This window comes from Myotis yumanensis, unplaced genomic scaffold (assembly GCF_028538775.1).
Source record: "Myotis yumanensis isolate MYYU_CA2020_CCGP unplaced genomic scaffold, mMyoYum1.0.hap1 SCAF_17, whole genome shotgun sequence".
Lineage (NCBI taxonomy): Eukaryota > Metazoa > Chordata > Mammalia > Chiroptera > Vespertilionidae > Myotis > Myotis yumanensis.
The window spans coordinates 40,671,068-40,693,821 of NW_027223768.1; positions in this window are offsets into that span (position 1 = coordinate 40,671,068).

Consider the following 22,754-nt stretch of genomic DNA (forward strand, 5'->3'; position numbering starts at 1 on the left):
CTGTGTGACACGGGCACCAGCACTCCTGTGTGACACGGGCACCAGCACTCCTATGACATGGCCCCAGCACTCCTGTGTGACACGGGCCCCAGCACTCCTGTGTGACACGGGCCCCAGCACTCCTGTGTGACACGGGCCCCAGCACTCCTGTGTGACACGGGCCCCAGCACTCCTGTGTGACACGGGCCCCAGCACTCCTATGACATGGCCCCAGCACTCCTGTGTGACACGGGCCCCAGCACTCCTGTGTGACACGGGCCCCAGCACTCCTATTACATGGCCCCAGCACTCCTGTGTGACACGGGCACCAGCACTCCTGTGTGACACGGCCCCCAGCACTCCTGTGTGACACGGCCCCCAGCACTCCTATGACATGGCCCCAGCACTCCTGTGTGACATGGGCCCCAGCACTCCTATGACATGGCCCCAGCACTCCTGTGTGACACGGGCCCCAGCACTCCTGTGTGACACGGGCCCCAGCACTCCTGTGTGACACGGGCCCCAGCACTCCTGTGTGACACGGGCCCCAGCACTCCTATGACATGGCCCCAGCACTCCTGTGTGACACGGGCCCCAGCACTCCTGTGTGACACGGGCACCAGCACTCCTATGACATGGCCCCAGCACTCCTGTGTGACACGGGCCCCAGCACTCCTGTGTGACACGGGCACCAGCACTCCTGTGTGACACGGGCCCCAGCACTCCTGTGACATGGCCCCAGCACTCCTGTGTGACACGGGCCCCAGCACTCCTGTGTGACACGGGCACCAGCACTCCTATGACATGGCCCCAGCACTCCTGTGTGACACGGGCCCCAGCACTCCTGTGTGACACGGGCCCCAGCACTCCTATGACATGGCCCCAGCACTCCTGTGTGACACGGGCCCCAGCACTCCTGTGTGACACGGGCACCAGCACTCCTATGACATGGCCCCAGCACTCTTGTGTGACACGGGCCCCAGCACTCCTGTGTGACACGGGCACCAGCACTCCTGTGTGACACGGGCACCAGCACTCCTGTGTGACACGGGCCCCAGCACTCCTGTGACATGGCCCCAGCACTCCTGTGTGACACGGGCCCCAGCACTCTTATGACATGGCCCCAGCACTCCTGTGTGACACGGGCCCCAGCACTCCTGTGTGACAGGGGCACCAGCACTCCTGTGTGACACGGGCACCAGCACTCCTATGACATGGCCCCAGCACTCCTGTGTGACACGGGCCCCAGCACTCCTGTGTGACACGGGCACCAGCACTCCTATGACATGGCCCCAGCACTCCTGTGTGACACGGGCCCCAGCACTCCTGTGTGACACGGGCACCAGCACTCCTGTGTGACACGGGCACCAGCACTCCTGTGACATGGCCCCAGCACTCCTGTGTGACACGGGCCCCAGCACTCCTGTGTGACACGGGCACCAGCACTCCTATGACATGGCCCCAGCACTCCTGTGTGACACGGGCCCCAGCACTCCTGTGTGACACGGGCCCCAGCACTCCTATGACATGGCCCCAGCACTCCTGTGTGACACGGGCCCCAGCACTCCTGTGTGACACGGGCACCAGCACTCCTATGACATGGCCCCAGCACTCCTGTGTGACACGGGCCCCAGCACTCCTGTGTGACACGGGCACCAGCACTCCTGTGTGACACGGGCACCAGCACTCCTGTGTGACACGGGCCCCAGCACTCCTGTGACATGGCCCCAGCACTCCTGTGTGACACGGGTCCCAGCACTCTTATGACATGGCCCCAGCACTCCTGTGTGACACGGGCCCCAGCACTCCTGTGTGACAGGGGCACCAGCACTCCTGTGTGACACGGGCACCAGCACTCCTATGACATGGCCCCAGCACTCCTGTGTGACACGGGCCCCAGCACTCCTGTGTGACACGGGCACCAGCACTCCTATGACATGGCCCCAGCACTCCTGTGTGACACGGGCCCCAGCACTCCTGTGTGACACGGGCACCAGCACTCCTATGACATGGCCCCAGCACTCCTGTGTGACACGGGCCCCAGCACTCCTGTGTGACACGGGCACCAGCACTCCTGTGTGACACGGGCACCAGCACTCCTGTGTGACACGGGCCCCAGCACTCCTGTGACATGGCCCCAGCACTCCTGTGTGACACGGGCCCCAGCACTCTTATGACATGGCCCCAGCACTCCTGTGTGACACGGGCCCCAGCACTCCTGTGTGACAGGGGCACCAGCACTCCTGTGTGACACGGGCACCAGCACTCCTATGACATGGCCCCAGCACTCCTGTGTGACACGGGCCCCAGCACTCCTGTGTGACACGGGCACCAGCACTCCTGTGTGACACGGGCACCAGCACTCCTGTGTGACACGGGCCCCAGCACTCCTGTGACATGGCCCCAGCACTCCTGTGTGACACGGCCCCCAGCACTCCAGTGTGACACGGCCCCCAGCACTCCTGTGACATGACCCCAGCACTCCTGTGTGACACGGGCCCCAGCACTCTTATGACATGGCCCCAGCACTCCTGTGTGACACGGGCCCCAGCACTCCTGTGTGACAGGGGCACCAGCACTCCTGTGTGACACGGGCCCCAGCACTCCTGGGTGACATGGGCCCCCAGCACTCCTGTGTGACATGGGCCCCAGCACTCCTGGGTGACACAGGCCCAGCACTCCTGGGTGACATGGGCCCCAGCACTCCTGTGTGACATGGGCCCCCAGCACTCCTGTGTGACACGGGCCCCCAGCACTCCTGTGTGACACGGGCCCCAGCACTCCTGTGTCTGTGACACGGGCCCCCAGCACTCCTGTGTCTGTGACACGGGCCCCAGCACTCCTGTGTCTGTGACACGGGCCCCAGCACTCCTGTGTGACATGATCTCTGGGCCAGTATTGCCTTACGTGCAGGGCCTTTGGGGGCACTTGAGGTTGAGGTCCCCACTATGAAAGCTGTGGATCAGGTGATCCTAAGGACTGACAGATGGGAATGATTGGGAAGAAAAAGAACCTATATGGAATCTCAGTGTTTATGCCACCCCGCCCCCTCCTCACCCCGCTCTAGCCACACACGTTTGGTTCGTTGCTACAGGCATGAAACTTTTATTTTAAAGATGATCTGTGGGGATGTTGTACACTGTTTCACAATGTCACCTTAAAAGACGGCCTGAGAAAGTGTGTGTCAGTGTGTACTAGTATGTGCACATACATGCATACCGCGTGCACATAGCAGACACTCAAGAATATGTAATGAGTAAATGTCAGGAAGGCTCGGATGCTTAGCACAATGCTCAACCTGAAAACGGTGCTGAGCTCCCGGGCACACCTTACGGTTTCTGCGTCCACTGTACTTCTCTTTTTTTTTCTTTTCCTCCCCGCCCCACCCCCCCCCCCACCCCCCGCTTTAGACAAGACTGAGAATCCAGATGTAATTAAAACCCAATAATTAATTGTAAACAGAGCTGACTGATCAATCATCAGTTAGTCCATTTACATTAGTTCGATGTGGTTCGATGGTGCGTTCATTACCCTGGCGCAGCCGGGACCACTTGGGTTGGAGACACGGGTTCCGGCCCTTCTCTGTCGTCTGGCTCTCTGGCCCAAGTTTGCGCGTCCATGGAATTACATGTTTCCCAGGGCCCTTCTCTGCTTCATGTCTGTTTCTGTGAACAACAGACACGGGAGGTAAAAAGCGGATGCTCAGAGCCTGCAGAGTCCAGCAAGGAAAGACCAAGATTTGCTTTTCTCAGGAATTACGGCGAGGAGGCCTCCGAGGCGGGCGCCGCAGTCCACGGAGGGATGAGAGTGGGACACGCGGTCACCAGCAGGACCTGGAGGGGAGGAAGAGAGACCCGGGAGGGAGTCCGCCTGGAGGCGCAGAGACTTCTAGAGAAACAGTGGGAGAAGCACTGCTAACCAGGTCACTTAGAAACGGAACAACTGGACGGAACTCTTGCTGAAGCGATCAGAAGACAGCAGTGGAGGCTTAGGAGTCACAGGAATACCTGCTAAGGGGCAGAAACAGGTCCCCAGGGAACCAAGGGCAGCGGGCTGCCAGCTGAGACGTCAGGTGGGAAACAGCGCCCAGCTCAACACATTCTCAGAACAGCCGGAGGGAGACCTGGTCGTGTCTGCTGGTTTAAATTATATTATTTAAGCTCAAGCGTGCTTTGCTTCTGAAAAATGAGCCATCTGAGTAAGTTTTCCTTTTTACAGATGGACTCACTGCAGGCATAATTTGAACAGAAACCTTTCACCTTTGAAATAAAAACAAAATATTTCTCTTGGCAAAGCTAGATAAGTATCATTCAATCTCAACAGGAACGCAAGTGTGAGCTTCAGTGGTTACCTTAAAACAAGTTTCTCAGGAAAGACCATTTCAGTATTTTTGCTGGCACACGATGATAATAAAAGAGCAGACCAACTTTCAGTTGGTTTTATCATTTAAAACAGTTTAACTAGGTGTCAACTATAATTGAAAATAAAATTAAAAAACCAACTTAAAAAATTCTCTACAGACAATGCACCCACTTACCATCTGCAGCGGGGCGGCCCGTTCCCACGGCCCTGGCCCTGGTCTGCCAGGCGGGGCCTGAAGCTCACAAGCAGCAGTGTCGCCATGTGGATTGACTTGCCTCAGTTTCCCCGCTGTGACTGCCACAGACCAGGATGAAGAGGCACAGATGGGGCAAGCCTGCTTCCGCAGAGATGGCGCGACCACATGGGACTACTTGACCAGCACAGAAACCTAAGGACTTGCCCGAGTGCTGAGTTACCGAGTTGCTGCATGGGAACTGCTGGGACTCACTAACGTCTGTCTTCTCTCCGTCCGTGGCACACGGGTGGGCCATGTGCCCAGGCCCCTTGCATCTCGGTGGGACCAGGGACTGGTTCTGGCCAATGGAACGAGGGAGGAAATGATTGTTGCCATGTCCAGGCCTGGTCCTAAGCCCCAGCAGATGCTCCACGCCCCTCTCCCTGTCTCCTGGCTGGATGCAGGGGCCCCTGGAGGGCTGGGAGGAGACGCTGGATGGAAAGAGCCTGGGCCAGCATCTCCATGGATACATACAAACTCGATCAAGAGCAAGCGTGCCTGCTGGAGGACGGCTGCCACGGAACAGACACGCCGTCCCGCTGGGCCACTGTGGAGCAGCCAGGCCGGCCAGCCCTGCAGGTGAGCACAGGTGGATGAGCCCCAAATCTGTAAGGTGTAGATGGGGTGTGGCCTGGAAGAGAGGTGCCCTCTGTGTACAGTGTGAAACCACTGAGACTGGGGTGCTCTTATAGTGCTTGCTCCACACGGGCACAGTGTCAAGGTGGAAGCCGAGGTCAGCTCGACCCCAAAGCCTGTGCTCCCAGAAAATACAGCGCACGATTGGTAAGAGATCCCAGCTCCTGGCCCAGGTAACCCAATGACACCGGCCAGACAGACAACTGTCCCTAGAACCAGCACACATGACCTCACTGATGGTACTAGACTCGAGAAGAACCCTCGAGGAAACAGCTGCGTCAGTTAGCTTTTGCTGCAGAGCAAACCACTTCAGCACCAAATGGCTTACAGCAGAGAAGGAGGGAGGGGGGGGAGAGAGGGAGGGAGGAAGAGAGAGAGAGAGAGAGAGAGAGAGAGAGAGAGATATGATTTTAGCTCATAAGTTTGAGTGTCTGCCATCTGGGGCTCCTGCCGCTGAAGGGCTCCTGCAGCTGGGCCAGACGGGCACACACAGGCCTGGGGTCAGCAGAGCCGGCTGGCAGCTGGCTCGTCGAAGAGGGCTCAGCTGGGTGGCTGGGCCCTGCTCCATGTGGTGTCTCCTCCTCCAGGAGGCTCGCCCGAGCTGGATCATTTGGTGACAGCGGCAGAGATTTCAAGGACAAGCCTGATGGACAGACACTTCCAGCTGCTCCCTTTGGCCAAATCAAGACACGTGGCTGTGCTGAAAGTCAGCACGTGGCGGACACAGGAGGTAGGACCTCCTGTAGTCATTACTACGATCTCCCCCTGTGTGGGCATCACAGCACAGACCAAGGGGTCCCAGACTTGAAGGCTCCTGAAGTCATTTCTTCCGGCCTCTGACCACGCCTCCAACCCTCCCATCTACGGGGCGACGGCAGAGTTGGCTTGTGGGAGTTTATCGGAAACCACGCTTGGGAGGAAATGGCTGACACATTCCCGTGCTGGCGAGGCAGAGCTGTGGAGGCAGAGCACTGTCTCCATGACAGAAGGGTGGCTCTGCTGGCTGTGAGAAATCTTCCCGCACGAGGTGAGTCATGGTAGGAACAGAGCGCCAGGCCTCCCTCGTACTCCTCCGGGTTGCGGGTGGCGAGTGTGACCCAGTGCCTGGGAAGGCACCCAAGAGGCAGGAAGAAACCGCCCCTGGGGGTGCTGCCCAGCCCGCTCTCTGCTCCGGTCCCCTGGGCCTCGATCTCTGTGTCCCAGGTAGTCTCTCTGTGACTTGCTCTTGTTTCTATAAAAACGCCTCCCCCTTGGCAACATCTCAGCCAAGAAAAGCAGAACAGCTAATGAGGAAAAGCACGGCTTGTCTGCCCTCCCGGCGATGGAAGGCCAGGGCAACAGTGAGTTGTTATGAGTGGAATCGTGTGCCCTCAAAATTCGGATGTTGAAGTTCTAGCCCTAGGCCCTCAGCATGTGAGCTTGTTGGGGAATAGAGGGTGTTTGCAGCTGTGATTAGTGAAGATGGGGTCATACTGGACACGCACACAGAAAGAGGGCCTCAGGACGGCCAAGGCAGAGACGGGCCGTGCCGCAGAAGCCGGGGAACACCAAGCCTTGCATCAAAGCGCCAGTGCTGGGAGGAAGGCAGGAGCCAGCCCCGCACCTGGGCCTCGGACTCCTGGCCTCCAGAGCCGCGAGACAGCACTTTTCGGTGGTTTAAGCCGCTCTGATTGTGGTCCTTATTGTCACAGCAGCCACAGGAAGCTCATACCTATGTCATGGGCCAGCTCACACTCCTTTGCTTTTTCACTCCTGGCCCCTAAGACTGTTGGCCCCCATTCCAGGTGAGGAGGCTGAGCCAGCATGGACCCAACCCAGATGGAAGCCAGGCCGCGGCCCCACCCATGCGTTTTCCTTTCCACAGTGCTCCTGGCAGGGCGGCTGCCAGGGTCAGGGCAAGGCTGGAGCAGCAGCTCAATAGGTAGCTGCACCCTCACTGTACAATAGATCTGTTTCTGAGAGAATTAGTTCTTCATCGATTCCTCATCAACCCAATGACGTTTTAGCTGCTGCCAATGAGTTTCCCATTTAAAGGAGCCTCATGGGAGACCCGGGTGTAGCAGAGGGTCTGGTGGATTGTGAAAGATCGCCCTCAAAATCCATCTGCTTTCAAGCTTCATTTGTTTTCGCATGAGCGGTTTCTGCAAGGGCCGCTGCCTGCCATCCCGCCCGGGGGGAGCTCAGTTCCCGTTGTGGTTAATGACAGCAACGAGGGACACCCACCGCAGCACTGCCTTTTAAATACACGTGGTGTCTGGGACGGCTTCCCCCCATTTCAAGCCATTGAACATCTTAACTTAAAACCATTGCTTGGCCCTAGCTGGTTTGGCTCAGTGGATAGAGTGTCGGCCTGCAGACTGAAGGGTCCCAGGTTCGATTCCCAGTCAGGGCACATGCCTGAGTTGTGGGCTTGATCCTCTGGGCTTGATCCTCGAGGGGGGGGGGGGGGGAGTGTCATGCAGGAGACAGCCGATCAATGATTCTCTCTCATCATTGATGTTTCTATCTCTTTCTCCCTCTCCCTTCCTCTCTGAAATCAATAAAAAAAAATATTTTAAGAAAACCCAACACCATTGCTTGGATAGAAAAAAATAAAAACACCATTTTGTTAAACTCCAATATTTAGCTATGAATTACTCCCTCACTCTTAGAGTGAGCTTTGTGTTAATTACCACTCCAGGCACCTCCTGTGAGTGAATTAGCAGGTGCTTCATTTGCTGTTGAGGGGCTGCCTTTAGGCTGCCCCTTGGGGCATGCGGATGGCCCCCTCAGAGGGAGGGCTGTGGCCCCAGTGGCTACAATCTTACTACTTTAACAACAGCCTCTATTGGGGATGCAAGCTGCCAATGTTTTAGGTTAGTTTCAAGGTTCTCTCCACATTGCTTTTATTATTAACTAGAGGCCGGGTGCATGAAATTTGTGCATGGCGGGGGGATCCTTCAGCCTGGCCTGCACCCTCTCACAATCCGGGACCCCTCAGGGGGTGTCCAACTGCCAGTTTAGGCCCAACATTCCTCTCACAATCAGGGACCACTGGCTCCTAACTGCTCGCCTGACTGCCTGCCTGATTGCCCCTAACCACTCTGCCTGCCTGCCTGATTGCCCCTAACCACTCTGCCTGCCTGCCTGATCACCCCTAACCACTCTGCCTGCCTGCCTGATGCCCCTAACCCCCTCTGCCTGACTCATTGCCCCTAACCACTCTGCCTGCCTGTCTCATTGCCCCTAACCACTCTGCCTGCCTGCCTGCCTGATGCCCCTAACTGCCTCTGCCTGCCTGCCTCATTGCCCCTAACCGCCTCTGCCTGCCTACCCCATTGCCCCTAACTGTCTCTGCCTCAGCCCTGCTGCCGCGGCTTTGTCTAGAACAGTGGTTCTCAACCTGTGGGTCGCGACCCCTTTGGGGATCGAACGACCCTTTCACAGGGGTTGCCTAAGACCATCCTGCATATCAGATATTTACATTACGATTCATAACAGTAGCAACATTACAGTTATGAAGTAGCAACGAAAATAATTTTATGGTTGGGTCACAACATGAGGAACTGTATTTAAAGGGCCAGAAGGTTGAGAACCACTGGTCTAGAAGGACGTCTGAAAGGTTGTTCAGCTGTCAGGTCTAATCAGCATATTATGATTTTATTATTATAGATTAACCAGTTAATTTCACAAGCATCAGCTGAGGATCTACTCAGCCCCCCCCCCCCCCCCGACACTGTCCTTGGTCCTGAAGATGCCGAGCTGAAGAGGATTTTGGTCCTACCCCTCATTCCCAGGTCTGGTGGGGAGGCACACGTGGGAGTCAGGGATGACGACACTGGGATAAGTGCTGTGTTAGAACGACAGACAAAGGAACTTTGGAAGCGCAGAATAAGAAGTGCGACAATTTGCTGGAAGTGGCAGAAACCATTTCCCAAAGTTGGTGGCATTCTCACTAAACCTTGAAGGATGAGTAGGAGTGTGCCAAATGCATAATGTGACAAAGGACCTTTCGAGAAGAGGGAGAAGTGCGCACTTAAGATACAGTGATGAGAGCCTGGTGTTGGGAGACTCGTGGGTGGCTAGACTCAGGAGATGAGGGAATCGCAGGAAGTGAGCTTCAAACAGATTTCTGGGGCTAGATCAAAGGCAGCTTGGGCATTCGTGTACAAGTACTAGGAAGCACTGAGGGCTTACCCTGGAAGGCAGAGGGCTGATGAAATTTGGTGGCCTGGGAAATGGATGAAGGTTTAAGTGAGGGACGCAGCAGTGTGGTTGGAGAGCAGGCAATGATATAAGTAACAATAACAAGTTCTAAATGTGTAACTGGGAGCTGAGAGAGAGGCCGAGGATGACTGCACAGCCCTGGCTTATGCATCCAGGTAAACTAACCAAATCTGGCGATGCCGGCAGAAGAGCATTCATTTAGGGTGCAGACATTGCAAGAAAGCCTCCAGAAGTGAGATGAGTGCTCACTCCTTCAAGGGTGGTCTGGGGCCTGCTCACCCATCCGGGTCCAGGACGTCGCCCTCAGTCACAGAGCCAATGGTCTTCCTTTGCAGCCACACGGATGGGAAGCGTTGGCCCTTAGCCGCTACAATGGCCAGGTTTTTCATCAGGTTTCAGTTACATATAGCGAACCACCTCTGTCTACATTAAGCAGAAAAATAATTTATTAAAAAATATTGGATAACTCAGAAAATATCCAGCTAGGCCAAAAGAACAGGCGGGGAGGCAACATGACCAGGGACAAACTTGTACCACACTGTGGGTGGCCTCTGCGGAGACCCCACTGCATGGGGTGACAGCTCACACCCCTGAAGCCCCAAACTCCACCTTCGCTGCCCCCAGTAGCCAAGTGCCCTGTGGCCTCCCTCATCAGAAAGAGGGGTATGGCCCCTGCTTCCAACTCTGCCGATTTCCTAATGAAAGTCTCCCAGCAGCATATCCGATAGTCAGACCAGGTCTGTGGGTACACCCACCTGCGAGGAAGGCTGGGAATGGGGGTGCCTGGCTCTCCCTTTGGGGAGGGGAGGCTTGTAGTGAAGAAAATGCCTCAAATGTGGAAAGGTTTTAGAACATTTGATGAGAAAACAGACAGACATTAGCTTCGGAGGGTTGCTGATGCCGGAAGAAGCTAGAGCTATGTGACCGCCTCCTCCTGGGGTTGGTGAACCACTGTTTTGTAGACATTACAATATCTTACTTTGCACAATGGTTCTTTCCCCCAGACTGGAGAACGCCTGTGGCAGGTGAGCGGACGTGTCCAGTTTTGTGCCATATAGTTGGTGCCATGGTCCTGGGAGAAGCTCGATGAATGTGTCTGTCTGCGAGCCCACAGCAGCCACAGCCCTCTCTCTCTGTCTATTCGCTCAGTGAACACTTAGTGTGCCTGCTGGCGTCCGACCTGCGCCGGGCATTGCAGCTGATTGAGGAGACGTGCTGGACGCACATGTCTCACACCCTGCAGTCAGCAGGGCCTCCTATGCCAGGTGCCCAGAGACGATGCCTGGGGTTTGCCATCACTGTGATCACCACTGTCCCTATAGGAGTGACCACGCTTTGCCCTGATCACAATCTGGCCAGGGAGGCGAGAGCTTCCCATGGTCAGGCCCCCTGGCTGCACCTCTGTGGTGGTGTCCACAGGCTCTGCCTCAATAAAAAGAAACCGGAAGGGAAAGGGTGCCTCGTTCCATGGAGATCAGGAAGGGATCTGGTAGGCCATTTCAGCAGACTCTTTGAAGTGAGGATTCTAGGCCTGAGGGGGAGGCTTAACCTCTCTTTCCATCTGTCTCCCCAGAGGGCAGTCATCCAGGATGCACCGTTCCCCTGCAGCTCAGGGAGCTGCCGGCTCGTTCCTCATCCCAGCAGAGATCCTGCGTCTGCAGGAAAGAAAGTCATTTATCAGCACTGAGCCAAGTCACTCGTCTTGACCCCAGGGGGCAGGAGTGAGACCTGGGTGATGCCTTTAGTTCTCAGGCTGAGTTCCTGTGTTGAGAGGTTAGGAGGCCCCAGGGGCTCACGCCTGTTTCCCTGGAAACAGAGGCAGAAATCATCTTCAAGGAGGCCAGGCAAATCCACTGTGACTGGGGCCAGCCCCGCCCTGCTGCTGACATCAGCACCTCTCAGGCTTCCGGAAAGGGAGGGGGAGGCCACTGCCCAGCACCCACGGCCCATGGGCCCATGACTCGCTCTCGCAGAGCTTTCGGGAAGGTCTGGGGTGGAAGGATGTCTGCTCTGAGGCAGGGTGGAGCGGATCACACCGATTTGGGGCTCATTGAGTTTAGTCTCTTGTTCCTACCCTGTCCAGGTGTCCTCCCTCGAGGGTTCGGGACCATGGACCACACCATTCTTTTGGATTTGAAGTCTCTTCAAAAGCCAGGTCTTTAGGCAACCTCATCTGAAGTCCTTTTACGTCTATATCCACTTCCAACCAAGATGGGGTAACAGTGGCTGAAGTTTCTAAAAACAGCGGAGAAATTGGACAGCGTGTGGGACAGCGGGTTTCAGACCTTGGACAGCAGACAGTAAAGGGCAGAGACAAATGTAATGGGTTACCGTACACGACAAAAGGCACTTTATAGATGTGATTAAACTAAGGATCTTGAGGTGCAGCGATGATCTGCCATGAGTCCCTCTCAGTGAGAGAGGGAGGCAGGAGCGTGGGGATGAGAGATTGGGGAACCGCACTGGGGCTGAACGTGGAAGGAGGGGCCGTGAGCCAAGGAGCGCAGGCAGCTTCTAGAAGCCGGAAAAGGCAGGCAGGCAGCCCTGCCGCCACCTGGATGTTAGCTCCGTAAGATTCATTTTGGACTTTTGACCTGCAGAACTGTAAGATAATAAATGTGTGCTATTGTAAGCCACTACATTGGTGTTCATTTTCCAGCAGCAATAGGAAAGTGATACAGAGAGGGAACACGTCCAACTCACTCTGTGAGGCCCACGCTATCTTGATACCCAAAGCAGACCATGAATATAAACCCTAGAAGATAAAAATCTACAAAGAGGCTAATTCATCATGACACACGGGGCTTCACCGGAAAACGTTCCTGTGGTTTAACACGCCATGATTTTCCAGCCTGCCCCCGATTTCTTTAATGGACCTGGGCTCCAGCCACTGATCCTGAGTCATCTTCCATCGTCCCGTTCTGCCTGTACCTCAGGATTTACCTGCACTGGCCTTCTCCCCACTCCCTGCGTGTATGAAGGGCCTCGCATGCTCACGCGATTCCTCTGGGAGCCCTCTCGCTGGGATCACTCATTCATTCTTCACATCTCATCTTCTGCCCCAAGCAGTTTACCAAGGTGTTTCCCAAAACTAACCAGGAAGAAATACGGAGATAGCCTTGAAGGTAATCTTGTCGAATTACAAGCACAGACAAGGAAACTGAGGCTCAAAGGCTTGTGTGACCTGCCCAAGACTAGGGAGTTGATATCACTTTCCCTCCTGTTAACTAAAGGACAGGAAGTCTTAGAGACATAACTTTCCAGTTAGCCCCCGGGGCAGGTGTGGGCCTATTTTAAGATACAATCAATTGTGCTTCAAGCATTTTGGAGATGCAGTCTGTCCTCCCCCACCCAGCTCCGTGGGGGCTTGTGAAAGGAAACCGAGATGTGTGGCCTGCCGGATGCTGTCTCGTGGATGCCGGACTGTGGGTGTTGCCTCCTTGCCTCAGGAAGTGTAAACACTAATGCTTCCACTGTGTGTGAGGCTTACTGAGCAGTACCAATAAAATTAGCTGCTCTTCCAGTAAACACAGCAGCCGATCTAAAGCGTCTCCGGTCTTCTCCTTCCCTCTACCATGGGTTTCTTCCAATACCGCTCACTCCTGTTATGCAATGTGATTTGGCCTTACGTTCTATTCATAAATAATAGTGTCCAGTAGTAATAGAAATCAGTCCTTATTCCCACGGTCAGTGATCACGAAGACTTCTGCCCCCGTGCGGTGTTTGCTCAGCCTGGACTGAGGCCCAGGTGAGATTTGGTGCGTGAACACAGCACACATATAGTCCCTGGGACCCCCACAGCTCCTCACACCTCCTGTTGCACCTCCAGGCACAGAATGGACAGCAGTTAGGCGTGGGAGCCGGAACTCACGTGCAGACCCCAACACTGGTGCTGAGAGATGCATCTAGTCCCATGGGCACAGCACTGTGTCGGGAAGGCCTGGCCTGAGCGTCAGAGCCTCGGGTGGTGACGATGTGTCCTGGCAGGGGGCAGAGCGGGAGGGCCCAGGAGCCGAGAAAGCAGGCAGCATCAGGGAAGCCTGTGAGCAGGCAGCAGGGGCAGCCACCGCAGTGTCCGGGATCTCTCTCCGACCCAGGGTGCAATAGGGCCTCAGCTCTACGAGGACCAAGACCCTGGGCAGGTTACCAAGACGAGGTCCCCAACCCATCCCACAGGTATTTTGTGAATGACCACTGTGAACGAGGCATTATTTGATGGCTGGAGAAACAGCAATGAAAAAGACAAACTAGCTCCTACGCCCATGGAGCTTATCATCTAGCGAGGAAGAGAGAGCATGAGCTAATCACAGGAATAAAATGACTGATTAGTTACTAAAATGATGAGTGCTGTGAGGAGGAGGTACCAGGGGCTCAAAGAGTGCCTGGCAGTGAGCCCGCTGGGTCTGGGAGTCACAAGCATCGCTGACCGCACAGGCTGAGTTGGCTGATGGAAGACATCGGTGCCTTCAATAGCTAACGAAGTGATCACGTGCCTAGTCTATTCCCGGGACTGAGCTGAGCATCTGGGACACGCAAATGGACAAAAAAGGTTTGTCGACATGAACGTGAAGAGCACACGCGGTAAAAACCGGGCAATGCTGAGCACCTCTCCCGCACGTGAGTGGGAGGGCCTGGGTGCGAGGCACAGGGTAGGCAGGGTCTAGAGCACAGTGTCTTTTTTATCACACGAGCACGAGATGGCAGGAGCCCATTTTCCTGGATTTGGGAAAGGCAAGGGCAGCGTGTTACCTCCTGTCTCCACGTGGCAGCTGCTCTGCCTGTGAATGAATGAGTGGATGAATGGCTCTTGGCCCGCCTGTGAACAATAAGTGTGTTTGAGGAAGTTGATTCTCAGCTTGTTTATAAGGAAGAATTGAGACAAGGAGGAGGAATCGCAGCATCTAGATCAGTGTGGCCACGTAGGTTTGCGTGTTCCATTATTTACAAATTAGATACGTGGGTCCCACAATGCTGATCTGTTCATTAATAAAACACTCATACAGAGGGGACCTTTAACAGGAAGAGCTGAACATGGAAATTCAATTATTTCTTCCTCTGCCCCAGTGGAGATCATTTTGGAAAGCAGTGCTCTACCTCGATGTGTTGAATGGGAGTGTGAAGATGGAGGAGACTTCGGCCAAAAACAGGTGGCCAAGAAGAGACACTGGCCTGCAGGAAGAAGGACACTGGCCTGCAGGAAGGAGAACACTGGCCTGCAGGAAGAAGGACACTGGCCTGCAGGAAGGAGGACACTGGCCTGCAGGAAGGAGGACACTGGCCTGCAGGAAGGAGGGACACTGGCCTGCAGGAAGGAGGACACTGGCCTGCAGGAAGGAGGGACACTGGCCTGCAGGAAGGAGGACACTGGCCTGCAGGAAGGAGGACACTGGCCTGTAGGAAGGAGGGACACTGGCCTGCAGGAAGGAGGGACACTGGCCTGCAGGAAGGAGTGTTGGAGTCCAGCTCCAGCAGGTCCAGGGGTCCCCAAAGGTGAGGACGGAGTCGGCGAAGAAGGAATGACACGAAGGCTCCTGCGTTCAGTTGATCATCATAGTCGGGTTCTCTTGTCAGGGTCTCCTGCCATGTTCTGTAGCCATGTTCTCTTGCTAGGTTCTCCAGCCAGGGTTCTCCAGATTCTCCAGCCAGGTTCAGTCGCCAGGTTCTGTAGCAAGGTTCTCCGGCCAGGTTCTATCCAGGTTCTCCTGCCCAATGGAATCCTTTCTGACATCGGGGACAAACGGTTTTTGGAGGATTAATATTATTCCCTGATGTATTTCCAGGCTGTCGAGGAGCTTGCCATCTGGCTTGAGTATTATTATTTCTATTTGGGCATTCTCTGCTCAAGTGCCCAGATAAGCCACAAGAGTAGCAGTTCATATTTCTTTTATTGCCTGTATTATTGCTGGCTTGTCCTATGCCCTGTACATATTGAGGGTATGTCTCCCCTTTGAGAGCTGCAGCTATAGCTACACCCTGTATAAATGCTGGACTTACATCAGCACACTGTTTTATAAAATCATTTATAGTTCCGGTTCTGCGAATCGGCCTTAATAAAGCCTGACAGGTATTATTAGCATTTTCAAAAGCCAGTTGTTTGATTGGATATCGGCAGCCTCTTCATTATTGATTACTCTCTTGACTGCCTGTATGAGGCAAGAAAGGAAATTCTGATATGGTTCCTCGAACTTCTGTTTAATCTCTGTAAGGGAGGTTGTTTTTCCTGCTGTATAAGGTAGGGATTTCCAGGCATTTACTGCACAACTGTTTACTTTAATAAGTGCCTCTTTGGGCATATACATTTGCTCCTGAGCCGTGTTAAAATCACCTTCTCCTAATATCATGTCTAGGGTTACTCCTCCTCTGGATTTTTTGCTAGTGGCTACAGCTTTCTTAGCAAGATCGTCATATTTCCATAATAAGTAATTGCCTCCTGAGAGACAGAATTTACAAACCTGTGACCAGTCATAAGGAGTCATCCATTTACTGGCTAGGGTTTCTACCAAGGTTAGTGTGTAAGGAGCTAGAGGTCCATATTCAGAGCAGGCCAATTTTAATTCTTTAAGTATTTTGTAAGGTATAGCCTCCCAGGTGGGGCTTTCGTCCTCATCAAACTCATTCTCATATGCAACTGGGAAGCAGAGTGAGAACTCAAGATCTCCATTAGCTTCAGCTTTTCTTATCGCCCTTTGAAATTTAGACATGGAGCTCCTAGGAGCTGCAGGACCTGGTTTAGGCTTCCTTTCTAATTTAGGGAGCCTGTTTTGAATGGGAGGGCCTCTCTCCTCTCTACTGACTGGAAAGGAACAATGATCATGTTTATGATATTTATTCTCCTTCCGATCAGTAGGCATAGCTAAATTGCTCTTAGATTGAGCTGGAGACAATAATGATGTGTCCTCTCTAGGTGGATCCGAGGGACTATTTAAAGTTTGAGAAATTTCAATAATTTCTGTCTCTGGTGCCAAGATGCCACGAATTGAATTCCAGAGGGAAAAGCTATTTGCTGGGACCTTCTCAGATCCATGGTAGCTGTAATAGTTCATTAATTGCTTTCCTACTTTAGTCCAAGTTTCTAAATTAACAGTTCCATCCTCAGGAAGCCATTGACATACATCTTCTATAAAACTTTCTGTCTGACTGGGAGTAACCTTAACTCCTCTGCTAGCAAGCATATGCGTTAAAACATTAATACAGACTCTTTTTTCTTTAGACTCAGTATGACCCATCTTGTCAATCTAAGTTCTGTACTAACTACCCGCTTACCCTACTTATCCTCTATAGGAGGGGTCTGCAGCACCCTACGGTGCAGTCCTATCCGTCCCAAGTACTTCCCAAGTACGGGGGGACTTACCTAGATGCACCACGTTGGTAGAGCATCAGATCCTGATCAGTTCCTAACCAGAACTCCGACCAGAACTTTGGCTGGAGATCCTGGCTAGAGGTCCTGACTAGGCTGCTGATCAACTGAAGGCTGTCTTCGTGTCATTCCTTCTTCGCCGACTCCGTCCACACCTTTGGGGACCCCTGGACCCGCTGGGATTGGACCCCAGCAAAGGAGAACACTGGCCTGCAGGAAGGAGGTGTCAACGCATTGAGATGGAGAGGATGACAGATATGCAAACAGAAACATCTAGTTGGCAGGTGGACTGCGGCCTGGAGTTGAGGGCAAATGTTGGAGCTAAAGGGACAAACTTAGAAGCCAGGACAGAAAATAATTGTTAAAACCTCTAACCCAGGTAAATGGCCTGAGGGAAGCCAGGTAGGAAGGAGAGGCCCCTGGAAACACTACCGTGGGGGAGAGAAGTGAGGGGGCCTGGGAGCTAGGAGAACCGGGATTTACAGAATCGGAGGTGCAAAGCCTGCACATAAGGACTGAGAAAAGGATTCAGGGTATCAGACTGCCCAGGTCACCTTCCGCAGGCAGGTGAGGGACCAGAGCGTGCTCATTCAGTCTGCAGCCTAACGTGATGCGAGGCTGGTGGGAAAAGCTCGACACAGACTGGCTGCTGGAAGCGGCTGCCGCGTCCTGGGCCGAATGCCTTCCGCAAAGCACACGTCATTGCCGGGATGCACCACACTGAGTCGCCTGGCTGGCCTGGCAGAGAAACGGGTAACTCTGACTTGCGGTGATGGTAGGAAACATTCACAACCAGAAAAGAGTCGTTTCTTTAGCCTGTGCTCTAGGGCCAGAAAGACTCAGTCCACTCCTGCCTGTCTTCAGACCATCGGAGCCAGATGGAAATCCGTCTCCATTCTTCACAGCTCTGGAGGCAACGTCTCAACAGCTCTTGTCGTCCGCCCTGCAGTTTCCGAAAACCCTTGCCAAGGTCAACTGGAAAACAGGCCCTTGTGACCCAGAGTTTCTGAATAGCTCACTTGATGAGTAATGAGCTGACCAACAGGAGGAATGAAGTCGGAGATGGCCGGCTTCTGGAAAGACCAAGCGTGGGGCCGTGGGAGGCTGAGTGAGTGGCCTGTGAGGGGCGCGCCCAGCCTCCGGGGTGCACTCCGGGCGCTGGCTCGGGAACTGAGGGGCTCTGTCCTGCACGGAGACATCAAACACAGGAAGCACAAAGGAGGGCCTGTGCTGTGCCCCGAGAATAAACTCGGGCGAAGTTACTCACAAGGAGGGATTGTCATCAAGATCTTGTCATTGAAGCGTTTCCATTTCTCGGTGCCCAGAACAGATAACCCTTGAGATGGCGCAGCGGCTCCAAGACAAAGGGCATCACTTAACCGCAGGAGGCCGTTAGGGAGGGGAGAGGACGAGCGGGCACTGTGCGGAAAGCACTGGGGTGGAAAACAGGCTTGCTGTAGGTAAAGAGATGGAGCTTAGCGTTAAGTTGTGGGAAATACTATTTTCTCATATTTTCAAAAAGTAATTGGAGTCATTCAAACATTTTTTTTTTAATTCTCACCTGAGGATATTTTCCCATTGATTTTTAGAGAGAGCCAAAGGGAGGAGGGGAGACAGAGAAACACCGATGTGAGAGAAACACATTGATTGGTTGCCTCCTGCATGTGCCCCAACCAGGGTCCAGGCCGGGGAAGAGCCTGCAACCGAGGTACGTGCCCTTGACCGGAATCAAACCCAGGGCCCCTTCAATCCTCAGGCCGGCACTCTATCCGCTAAGCCAAACTGGCTAGGGCCAAACATTTATTGATCCACTCCCAGGCACCAGGCACTAGGCTGGACAATAGGACCTCAGGACATATATCCTTGGAGAGTGAACTGCCTATGGAGGGGGTCAAGTGTGACCCCTCCACCATGGGACAGCATGGAAGGTGCTACAGAGGCAGGTACAGGATGCTACGAGGACAGTATGGAAGGTGCTACAGAGGCAGGTACAGGATGCTATGAGGGGGTGAGGAGACGTCCAGCCAAGAGAGGAAGACAAGCTACAGGAGTGGCGCCGAGACATGGCTGCACCTGGGAGTCCTCTCATCTGAGCTGCAGGCGGAGGCCCGCTGGCATTTGCAGATCAAATATTCATGGGTGAAAACAGTCCCCATCAAGTAACCAGAAAGGTCTCTGCCTCGGTTTAATTTGCTAAGACACAAGTCTGAATGGCCAGCCACTTAGCTAGTGACGGCCACGCCCTCCGCTGGGCAGCCCTGTCCCAGCTCAGCTCAGCTCTTCCCAGCGACATCCATGGAGTAATTCTCAGGCTGGTTTAACTGTTTTTCTTTGCAGAGTCAGGGAACTACGGAGTTAATAAGGTACAGATGTCATAAGGTAAGGAGTTTATTTTAATAGCAACATTTATTTAAGTAGTTTTAGAAATTACCTTGGCCCCATAGGCTATAAAACCATTAAAGAGTCCCTTACATTTTTTTCAGTTACACTTTACTGCTTTTTATAGTGGAAATTATATGTCATAGCGACTTTCATGGTTTTGGAGACTCATGAAGGTCAGGGGTGAAGCCTTTGAGAATGTCAAGGGTTCAAGTGCATGAATAATGAGTTACATTTCATTGGCACTCTACTGTTAGAGCCTGGTCTCAATTTAAGTTTGGAAAAAAAAGATTTCTTTGCCTTTACATCAGCGGTTCTCAACCTGTGGGTCGCGACCCCTTTGGCGGTCAAACGACCCTTTCACCGGGGTCGCCTAAGACCATCCTGCATATCAGATATTTACATTACGATTCATAACAGTAGCAACATTACAGTTATGAAGTAGCAACGAAAATAATTTTATGGTTGGGTCACAACATGAGGAACTGTATTTAAAGGGCCAGAAGGTTGAGAACCACTGCTTTACATGATGTGGGGAAGGGGACCGTGGCTGCACCCTGTTTATGAAGCCTTGGCCTGTGCTACCAGACGACAAAGGATGACACTTATGCACAAAGTTGCACCCTGACAAGTAACTCAAATCAACAAAGATAACTAAATTCCACCAATTGAATGCTTTTCTCTTGGGCTAGTTCCTGGAATCTAATAACCTCTGAAATGCAAACTCTGGCCCCTGCACAAAACACCCTCCAAGTTCCTCTAACTTAACACAATAGCACACCTCCTCGTCCGCTTCCCTCCTGTCTCCTTGTCCTGACCATCAGGATCGCATGAGTTCATCTCCTGAAGCTGGACAATTCAGAGTTGGCCAGACTCTTCCCCCAACACCCCCCATCAGTTACCAAATAAATAGATTTTACCTCTTCCATGCAGCCGGGCCTCTCCAGCCCAGGGCGCTGCCCTTGCTCAGGGCCAGGTCATCTGTCTGTCGTCACAACATCCCGACACACTGCCTGTAGCTACCATTGGTCTATTCTCCACACTGACAAAGTAAATGTTCTCAAAATGCAAACCTTGCATCCATTGGCTTCCACAGGTGATCAAGATGTGGGATCTGATGCCCGTGGCCTACACATCACACCTTGATTGTGACCGTTTTTCACACCTCCAGCATTTTGCATTTGCCCAACTCTTGCCCGCACCGTCCGGTCGCCCTTCTCTTCTTTGCGAGCCTCTATCAGTACCTTGAGGATTCTCTCCAAGGGTCACTACTTTAAGACAGCCTCGTGTGACTCTGAGGCTCCCCTGTCCGGGTCCCACAGGATTGGGTACACATGTCACAATCTGCAGGGACAGCTTGTTAACCGGGGGAATTTCCAGCGATCCCTGAGCCGTGGTCACCTTTGCGCCCTGGTGCTCTGCACATGCACTGCTCCCCAGGCAGGCAATGTTTGCTGGACTAACGGACCACGATTGAGATCTGGGCTACCTCGTAAAGTGAGAGAAGCATGTTATCAAAGAGCCAAACTACTTTTTTTTGTTAATTATAAAGTGCATCAAGGTGCCAGCAAAGTTAAAACAAGGATGAAGAGTGCTTAGATCTCAACCAAGTTTTAAATTACTCACCACAACTCTTCTAGCTACAGACTAACTTTAGGCAGCCTCCTGCGGCCTGTTAGAGTATTTCACACTTGGGCACCAGCGAATGCCCCATAATTATAGGAAATGCAGAAAAGCTATTAGTTTTGAAAATATAAATGTAAAAAGATGCCCAGGAACAGCATCTGCTAAATATTTTTTTCTGCACATTTGACCACAATATCAGACACAGGATGTGGTCATACTGAATGCGATGTCCAGTGCAGGGCCGGGGGGGGGGGGGGGCCCCCCGGCAGTCTCCACAGGGGGTTACAGTGAGGCCCTTCTAGTTTCTCATTCATTCACACACACAACTGTGGTCGCCACCATGTGCAGAGACAACGCAGGATCCCTGAGATTCCAGGCTTCCGAGGGGGAGATGGATACAAACCGCACAGGGCACCCTGGACAGTTACTGCTTAAATCCAGCCCTGTTCCAACAGGTGCTGCTCCCCTTGTCCTCAGCGGGTCACGGGTTACCTGGGGTGACCTCATCGGGCTAGCTGGTCGTGCGGGGCACAGCCGTCGCTAGGACGCAGCTACGTCCGCGTCCACAGTGCGGCGTGTGGGTATGTGCGCTGCGGCTGCTGAAAGAGACGTTCTCAGATGGAAAAGATTCGCGTGAAGGCAGGCGGAAGTAGACGCTGAGCTCCGGCTCCCCCCCCCCCCCCCCCCACCCCCGAAACTGCTGGGATCTTGGTGACTGGGGCTTAGGTACCCTCCCTCCAGGCCCAGGTGGGAAGAAAACTTCCAGGCAAATGCAGGGAAGACCCCCGTCCGCTGCCCTTAGCACCTCTGCAGGAGCCTCGACCTCAGCGTCGACAAGGAGGGGCACGGGGGAGCCCCGTTACAATAAAGGACCCCTCTCAGCTACAGCTGCTCCCCTAGCCCCTCTCTGCCTCCAACGTGCACTGCGGGTTCCCACCCTGAATCCTGACAGCCCTGAGCCCCTCTCCGCCCCCCCCACCCCACCAATCCCGGCCGGCCTGTCCCCCATACCCTCCTCCCACTTTGCCTGGGCCGGGTCCCACCTCCACGCCCACCACCGCCCACCCCCCGCCCGGCCAAGACCCCAACCCCCCGCGCCCACCCAATACCCCTCCAGCCGGGTCCCCAAACCCCCGCGCCCAGCTCAGCCCCGATCCAGCCGGGTCCCCAAACCCCCGCGCCCAGCTCAGCCCCGATCCAGCCGGGTCCCCAAAGCCCCGCGCCCACCTCAGCCCCCTCCAGCCGGGTCCCCACGCCCCGCCCACCCCGGGCGCCGCCCACTGCAGCCCCGCCCTGCCAGGCCCGGCCCACGTGTCGGGCCTTGCCGGGCGCCCTAGGCCCTTTAAACACCCCCACCCTACACAGCACCCCCCATCCGGACGGCAGCCGGAGAGGGACAAAACGAGTGGCGCACAGCCAGTTTCCTCCGCGATCACGTCCCGGCTGCCCGGCCCACCGGCCCTCCGCCCGGGTCACCGCCCCCTGGCGTCCCCAGCCCTGCGGGGAGAGCTGACGCGGCCGCTGCGGGCGGGGCCGGGAGGAGCGCGAGTCCTCCGCCTCCTCCGCCGCCGCCGGCCGCCCGCCGCTGGGTGCGCTGCTCGCGGGGGGCGGCCGCGGTGCAGAGGTTCATGCAGCGGTGGCGGCGGCGGTGGCGGCAGAGGGACCGGGCTCCATGCGGCCGCCGCCGCCTCTCCGGCGAGGGGCGGCGGGCTCCGGCCCAAGGTGGGCGCCCCTCCTCGCAGCACCGCTCCCTTCCCTGCCCTCCGCGCGGGCGCTGGAGCCGGTGGGGGCGCCCATCCCCGCCTAGGAGCGCACGCTCCGCGCGCCCTGCCGGAGAGAGGGGCGGGCGTGGCGGGGGCGGGGGCGGGCCGCCGGGACCCCGCGCGGCGGCAGGAGGAGGGGGCTTCCCCGGAGGATGGCCGGCGGCGGCGCCCTGCTCCTAGGCGCGAGCTGAGCCGCCCTGGGCGCGGGAGG